This window comes from Phascolarctos cinereus, unplaced genomic scaffold (genome assembly GCF_003287225.1).
Source record: "Phascolarctos cinereus isolate Bilbo 61053 unplaced genomic scaffold, phaCin_HiC Scaffold_2;HRSCAF=192, whole genome shotgun sequence".
NCBI classification, from domain to species: Eukaryota; Metazoa; Chordata; class Mammalia; order Diprotodontia; family Phascolarctidae; genus Phascolarctos; species Phascolarctos cinereus.
This window is the reverse complement of record NW_027555625.1, coordinates 36,605,627-36,613,817: the sequence shown is the minus strand read 5'-3', so window position 1 is coordinate 36,613,817 and position 8,191 is coordinate 36,605,627. Positions and strand designations below refer to the sequence as shown.

Below are 8,191 nucleotides of genomic sequence, written 5' to 3'. Positions count from 1 at the left end.
GGCTGGATTTGAATTCAGGTCTTCCTGACTCCAAGGCCGGAGCTGTATCCACTGTGCCACCTAGTTGCCCCCAGAGACTATCTCTTTTTCTTATTTGCATCCCCAGTGCATAACACCATTCCTGGCACATAGTAGGTGCTTAATAAATGTTTATTTTGTGTAGAAAGATAATTGCCCAAGGAAAGAAGCAGCTACCAATTCAGATAACTATTTTCTCTTTAACTTACAGACTTTGGGAGCAGCATGCCTTGGGTCACTGAGAAGTTAAGTGACTTATCTAAGGTTACACAGTCAGTATGTCTGAGGTTAAACTTAAACCTAGATCTTCCTGCCTCCAAGGTCAGCTCTCTATCCACTAGATACCATCTAGACCAGGGGTGGGGAACCTGTGGCCTTAAGGCCACATGTGATCTTCTAGGTCCTTAAGGACAGCCTTTTGACTGAATCTGTACAGAACAAGATTTGTTCTGTGAAACATGGATTCAGTCAAAAGGCTACACTTAAGGATCTAGAAGGCCACAGGTTACCCACCTGTGATCTAGACTCTTCATATGTACTTCCTGTCACAGGTGATTAAACCATCTGGGAGAAGTCTTTTGATTCAGCTACAATTAGATTCCTGTTTATTCCAATTCCTTAAGGGTAGGGATGGATTATTTTTTGTCTTTTTATCCATCATCATTAGACTAATGCCCAGAACATAACAGGTATTTAATAAATGCTCATTGATCATCAATTGATGGATTGATTGATTTAGTGTCAACATTGTCAGTAAATATTTCCTACTATGTGGCAAGTCCTTTTTTAAACTGGGGATACAAAAAAGGCAAAACACAGTCCCCAAGATCACAATCTAATCACACGCAAACAACTACAAGCAAACAAGCACATATGAATGTATTCTACATACAGATAGATAGGAATTGATCAACAGAGAGAAGACAGTGGAATCAAGAGAGATCAGGAAGGGTTTTCTGTCGAATCTCAGATTGAAGCTGGGACCAGAAGGAATCCAGGAGATGGAGATGAGGAGGGGGAGTGTTCCAGGCATGGGGCACAGCCAGGGGAAAATGTTCTGAGCTGGGAGACAGAGGATCTTGGGCAGGGAAACAGCCAATGTCACTGGGTTGATGGAGATGTTTGTGTGGTGGGGTACACTCTAAGAAAAACGGCAAGGTTAGGAAGGGGCCAGCTTCTGAAGGGCTTTAGCCTAATCATCCAGACCAGCATCATAATATTGGAATGGAAGGTGAGAGTCCCGGTGTCTAGTCCTTGTTGTATGAGACAGGCAAGCTTCACTGATCAGTCGCTGTGGGGAGGTTTTTGATTTGAGGGCCAAAGTGCTGTGGGAGGAAACTCCTAGGAGTGAGTGCTGACAGTGATAACTTTCTGAATTCTCAGCCTCCACCAGCATAGACTAGGCCCCAGCAAACCGGGAGCAGGCCACGTGAATGACTAAATCAGCACCAGTGAGAGCTGCTCCCAGCTCTCAGCCCACAGATGGTAAGGGGGTGGAACAACTGGTTAGAAGGAGATTATAGGAGTCTCTTTGCTAGCACTGGGTTCAAGACTCTGTTATTTTACCGTTACTCAGATGCGGGTCACAACCCTGGATAGCAAGGAAAACTGTCCTGATATTCCAGAACCAGAGGGTAAAAGAGAAATGGAAAGAATACAACAGTCATCTTCTGAAAGAGATCCCAAAATGAAAACTCCTAGGAATATTGTAGCCAAATTCCAGAGCTCCCAGATCAAGGAGAAAATATTGCAAGCAGCCAGAAAGAAACAATTCAAGTACTATGGAACCACAGTCAGGATAACATAAGATTTAGCAGCTTCTACATTAAAGGATTGGGAGGCTTGGAATATGATATTCCAGAGGGCAAAGTAGCTAGGATTACAACCTAGGATTATAATTCAGCAGAACTGGCAGCGCAACAGAAGCGCCATTGCCACTGCTGCCGCCGCCGCCCAGCTGCTGTAGCCACAGCCGACATGTTCCAAGGGCAGGAGAATGAGGGTGGCAAGCCAAGTTCCAGAGTAATGAAATCCCCTGGAGGAGACTCAAGCAATCTCTTTGGACCTCCAGAAGTAGACCAAATAGAATGGCATCTAATATCTTTGGAACATCTGAGGAACCTCAGAATACACCCAAAAGGTCAAATCCTCCAGGAGGCAAAGGAAATGGTATCTTTGAAGAGCCTATCGCTGTGCAGGCTTGATATCATTTGAATCCCTCTGGTGAGAAGACCAGTGATGTCTCTGGGTCTTCAGTCACCAATCCCGTACCCTTAGCACGCCCGAGGAAGACCAAGTATCATCTTGTCTTATGTGAAGGTGAGGACACAAAAATTGCAAGTCTGAGCTACAGAGAATCCACAATCTTCAAGAGAAGAACATAATGAGAAATGTGACAAAGGAAAGGAGGAACGAGCCAAGGAAACTGACTCTAAACTCAAGATGGACAACCATGAGCTAGGCTGGGCCCCAGGCCTCTCTCACACAACAAAGTCCTCAACCTGGCAAATCCTGCATCTCTACTAAAGGAAACTAATACCAGTGTCTTCAGACTAGAAACTCTTCTGTTAGGGTGTCGAGGCTTATGGTTTCTAATTAGTACAAGTCAGGATGGGGCGGGGAGGGGAAGGGTTGATGATTTATGTGCGAAGATTTTCATATGGCTCATTGCTCAAACTTGTCTTCTAGAAATGGCTGGGGCTACACAGGACCAGGGGACACAGAGCCTTTCAGGGAATAGAGAAAACGAATCTTATGGGAGCAATAAGGAATCCTGCAGGTTTGCATCCAAGAATTAGTTCCAAATATGAATCTTTGATGGAGTGAAAAAACATGGGGGAAGGTAGGATCTTCATGGGTATTAGGAACATCTGTGTTTTGGTGGGCAAATGTACATCCAGGGACAGTACTGCAGCAGTAGCCATTGACAATGTCACTAGGGGACTAAAAACCCATGTGAATGATGTGTTGGACAGCTGCCAGAGGAATGCTCCCCCTCCCTTGTCTGGTAAAGGGATACACCTTGGGTTTCAGAAGGGTAGTAGATCACTTAGCTCACAGAGTCCTTACATTATATAGAGTGATGACACAGGACCTTTACATTTTCTTAGGGGAGCTACTAGTATCTGAGAAAATGAGTGTTAAATCTGTTTGTGTCCTTTTAAGTGTGCCTTCATGATGCACTGTTCTGCAGACATCCTATGATGTTTTTTGACCTCTTTCCCACAAAAGCCGGGGAGACTCACTAAGCTGCAGCTTGTCAGTCAAGCTGATTTTCCTTTTCCCTTGTTTGTAGATCTATTCTTAATGGCAGATTTTTTCACCCAGATCTTTCAGGGGCATCTGTACCTTCTGTCAGCTAGAAGCCCTTGGCCTAATCTTAGATCAAAAGGCCTGCCTTACATAAGAGAGTAAGTTGGATCTCTTATTTACTGATTTTTAAAGTGAATAGTTTCTCCCTGCCATTCTCATAAGCCTTAAATGCCTTTGACTGCCTCTGCAATTCACTAGTGGTGTGAACATACTATTTTCACAAACCACAATTCTTTTCTAAATGTGGGGGAGTGGAGCCTTCCAGTCTTTTGTAAAGGCCTTATTAACCTATCCAATTTCTTTCTACTATTTTAGTTATTCATACTTTTCTAAGACTTTTTTTTTTTTACTGTAATCAGTTGATGGGGGAGGAGAGCGAATCACTGAAAACCTTTAGTTCTTCAAAATAAACATTTTGGACAATAAAAAAAAAACTCTGCAAAACTGAGTATAATCCTTCAGGGGAAAAAATGGAAATTCAATTAAATAGAGGATTTTCAAGCGTTCTTGATGAAAAGACCAGAACTGAATAGAAAACTTGACTTTCAAATACAAGCCTCAAGAGAGAGAAATCATAAGGGACTTAGTAAGGTTAAACTGTTTACATTTCTACATAGGATGATGATACTTGTAACTCATAAGAACTTTCTCATTATTAGGGGAGTTTGGAGTATATATAGACAGAGGGCACAGGTGTGAGTTGAATATGAAGGGATGATAACTGAAAAATACCAAGCTCCTCTCATGTGGGAAAGTACCTGGTGCTGATTCCATTCCAGCAGAGATTTACAAGGCAGGGGGTCCATTGCTCATGCAAAAGCTGACTGACATTTTCCAGGTTATGTGGCAAGAGGAGGTTACCCCCCCAGGAGTTCAAGGATGCTTCCATTGTCTATTTCCATAAAGATAAATAGATCATTGTGTGACAGTCACTTGGGGGGGGCGGAATCTCTCTCTTAGTCACTGCTGGCAAAATTCTCTCCCTAATAGATTGATCCTTCACCTGGATTTGGTCATCTACCTGAGAGCCAGTGTAGCTTCAGAAAGGGCCAAGGAATAATTGAAATGGTGTTTGCTGCCCAACAACCCCAGGAGAACCACCGTGTTCGTTGATCTAACAAAGGTCTTTGATACTGTTAGCCATGAGAGCTTGTGGAAAATTATGGCAAAATTCGGTTGCCTGGAGAAGTTTAACAGTATCGTCTGTCAATTTCACAACGGCACACTTGCCCAGGTTCTGGATAATGGATGATGCTCTTGAGTTTTCCTAGTCGCCGATGGAGTGAAACAAGGCTGTGTGTTTGCTCCCATGCTTTTCAGCAATGTTGTCAGATGCCTTTAATGAGTACAAAAATGGCATCAAGGTCGGCTACCACACTGATGGTAAATTATTTAGCCTGTTATGGCTACAAGCCAAGACTAAAGTGGAGGGAGAGTTGGTGCGTGACTTTTTGTTTGCAGATGATTGTGCACTCAGTGCAGCCTCTGAGATGCAACAAAATAGGGATCAATTTTCTGCTGCTTGTGCTAATTTTGGCCTAACAATTAATACCAAGAAAACACAGCTTCACCACCAGGCAGCACCAGCTAGATGTTGAACCATCAGTTACAGCAAATAGAGAAATTTTGAATACTGTGGGTAAGTTCACTTACTTTGGTAGTATACTTTCCAGGGATGTACATGTAGATTGGTGCACACATTGCCAGAGCTAGCTCAGTGTTTAGGAGGCTCTGAAGTCAAGGGTGGGGAGAGAAGAAGTATCAGACTGCCTACCAAACTGAAGGTCTTCAGAGCCATTGTGCTGACCTCATTGTTGTATGCTTATGAAACCTGGACAGTATATCAGCGCCATGCCAGGAAACTGAGTCACTTCCACTTGAATTGTCCTAGGAAGATTCTGAAGATCACCTGGCAAGATAAGGTACTGGACACTGAGGTCCTTTCTTAAGCTAAACTGCCAAACATTCAAACTTTACTGCAGAAAGTGCAACCTCAAAGGGCTATCCATGTTGTTTGAATGCCAGGCATATGATAGCCTAAAAGATTATTTTAGAGAGAACTCAAAGGCAAGCATTCATATGGAGGTGAGAAGAAGTAATAAAAGGACACTCTCAAGGTCTCTCTGAAGAACTTTGGAATCAATTGTGAGACATGGGAGACACTGGCAAAGGACTACCCAGAATGGCATGCCTGCATCAAAGAAAGTGCTATACTGTACGAGTGGAGCAGAACTGAAGTAGCTCAAAAGAAATGTGAGATGCACAAATTTAGAGACACGTCCATTCCAAATGTTCATAAGGACCATTTGTGCCTGGCCAATGGTACAGCCTTCTGAGCTCATACTGGTCTGATCAGTCACAGTAGGATATACTACACCTTCACGCCAACATAATGATGTCATTTTGGCCATCTTTGAGAATGAAGGACAATAATCAACTGACCGACCAACTTCCTACTTACCCCATATCAATCTTGTGGCTACAGTTTTTGCATATTGTCTCCCCCATAAACTTCTTGAAGGAAGGGCTGCATCTTTGTCTGCCTTTGTATCCCTGGTACTTACCACAGTGCCTGGCATAAAGTGGACACTTAATAAATGCTTGACTGACTACATCTATAAGCCTAAAAATGATTGAATGACTGACTACATCTATGAGTTTGTGAAAAAAGGACTGCAGAGAATAAGTATGTTATAGTGTGTAGAGCACAGACTCAGAGTCAAAAAAATCTGGATTCTAGGCCTTCCTCTGACCTACCAATTGTGTGGCCCTGGGCAAGGCATTTAACCTCTCAGTTTTGCCCAGGATAACTGAGTCTTTAAATTAGGCAACAGATGCTAATCTGCTGAGATATCTCAATCCCAATGGGAGAGCTCATTCACTCTATGTGTTTGCTGATGTATTCTCATCTCCATATTTTTTTTCTAGTTTCTGTTCTCTCTTTGCTAGGATAAATGAGTTTTTTCACCACTTATATGTGATAGGGTTTTTTGTTATCTAGTATTTGGTGGGAAGAAGTCAAACCTTGGACTTCTCTCTCCCTTTAACAAATAATGGCCAGAGAAGAACCTTGAACCTAAAAATCATGCCCCCCAGACCAGCAACATTTAAGGGGACTGTTAGATAAAATTCCAGATCCCATACTTTCTCAAAGGAGAACTTTGTGGCCCCATTCTTCTCCCTTCCAGGCAGGAATCAAAGCTTCCTTTGGAGAAGGATAGGCAAGATTCCCAACCCTTCTCATGATCCATATTTAGCCAACCAATATGAACATTCACATGTTGCATGGGCAGCACACACTTTAATCTGTTTCATTCAACATTTACATGCACATTACTACCGAATACTTCTTGAGGCATGCTCTAGGTTCAGTGACCCCTGAGGTCCCTTCATTTCTTTGAGGCTGTGGGATTCTGTGACTGGCTAATGAGGAAATAAGGGAGACAAGAGGCATCAGCAAAACAGGAAGACCAAAAAAGTGAGTGGTGACAGCTCCCTGGGATCTTTGCGTGAGCCCTGCAAACTCTTGACCTAAGCAAAAACTAGAGATGTGACCTCTGTCACAGCTGTGCAAGGGGAAGGATCCGAGGCCGGAGAGCGTCATTGAGCACCCAGCCTGGGGAAGCTTTTTGTTCAGGGCCGGAGCACCGTGAGAGGCCACTTACTATTCTGCTGACAGTAATAATATGCAACATCTTCAGGTTTAAGACCACTGATTGTGAGGGAGAAATCTGTCCCAGAGCCTCTGCCACTGACGTGGGAAGGGACCCCATCGTGCAGGATGGAAGCATATTCAATGAGGAGCCTGGGAGCCTGGCCTGGTTTCTGTAGGTCCCAGTGTAGGTTGGTGCTAATGCCCTGACTGGCCCTGCAGGACATGGTCACTCTCTCTCCTGCAGACACAGACAGGGAGGCTGGAGACTGGGTCAACACAATCTGCCCACTGGCATCTGGAATCCCAAATACAAGATAAATAATGAGAAATGTATATACATATACACATATTTATAACAGTTGAGGCCATCTCTATTAAATGTTTGAGAATCACTCATGCAGAAACCCAAAACCCAATCTATCCTCAAGTGATGGGTGTTGAGACAAATGGGCCCTCTGCCCTTCGTTATCACAGACAAACATACGCACAAAACCTAAATGTCACCCTCAGGGATAGCAGAGACCCGGGAGCTCAGTGTGCTCAGAGGACAGAGGCTTGTGCTCACTCTGCTCTTCTTCCCTTATCTGGGGTCCAGAGGAGCAGCAAACAGACCAGCTGAGCGTGGGACCCATCTTCACGCCTCTGAGCTCTAGCTAACTCAGCATCACCTCCCAGCTGCCTGTTTATAGTTGCCTTTGTCAATGGTCTCATCTCCCGGGAGGAAATCATGCAAAGTAGCCCAGGGAGAGCCATTTGATGGACACCCTCCCCTGATCTTACTAAGTGCACAGCTAGAAAGCTGCACCACCCAACACTGTTTGTTTAGCCATCCTCCAACTGATCAATCCTATTTTGTTTCTGATACTTCGCTATTAGGAAAAGGGCCTCAATGACTATGTTGCTGTGTGTGTAGGACTTTTCATAATTGGTGCATTTTTCTAAAAATTGTTTTTCTTCAATATTCTTGCTAAATTTTTTAAAAAATACTTTGATATTTTGAAAAGGATCTTTGTGATAGCTAGCTCATTTGTAGCTAAACAATAAAAATCAGAATATTTTTTTTCTCTTTCCCCCATTAACTCTTAGTATTCTATCTCCTCTAATAATCTTCCCCTTATCTGTGTAATGGTTGCATTTCGCCTGCCCTCCCCTCCCAAAAGAATATGATACATCAGGACAAGGATTGGTTTCCCTCCTGTCTTTCTA

General features: G+C 43.4%; 2 pseudogenes; one reads left to right on the top strand and one right to left on the bottom strand.

Annotated features, from left to right (window-relative positions):
* The first annotated feature begins 1,995 nt into the window (after positions 1–1,995).
* LOC110202758 (jupiter microtubule associated homolog 2 pseudogene) lies at positions 1,996–2,544 on the top strand (annotated as a pseudogene).
* Positions 2,545–6,963: 4,419 nt separating this feature from the next.
* Positions 6,964–7,617, bottom strand: LOC144455668 (immunoglobulin kappa variable 3-11 pseudogene; annotated as a pseudogene).
* Between the last annotated feature and the right edge of the window lie 574 nt (positions 7,618–8,191).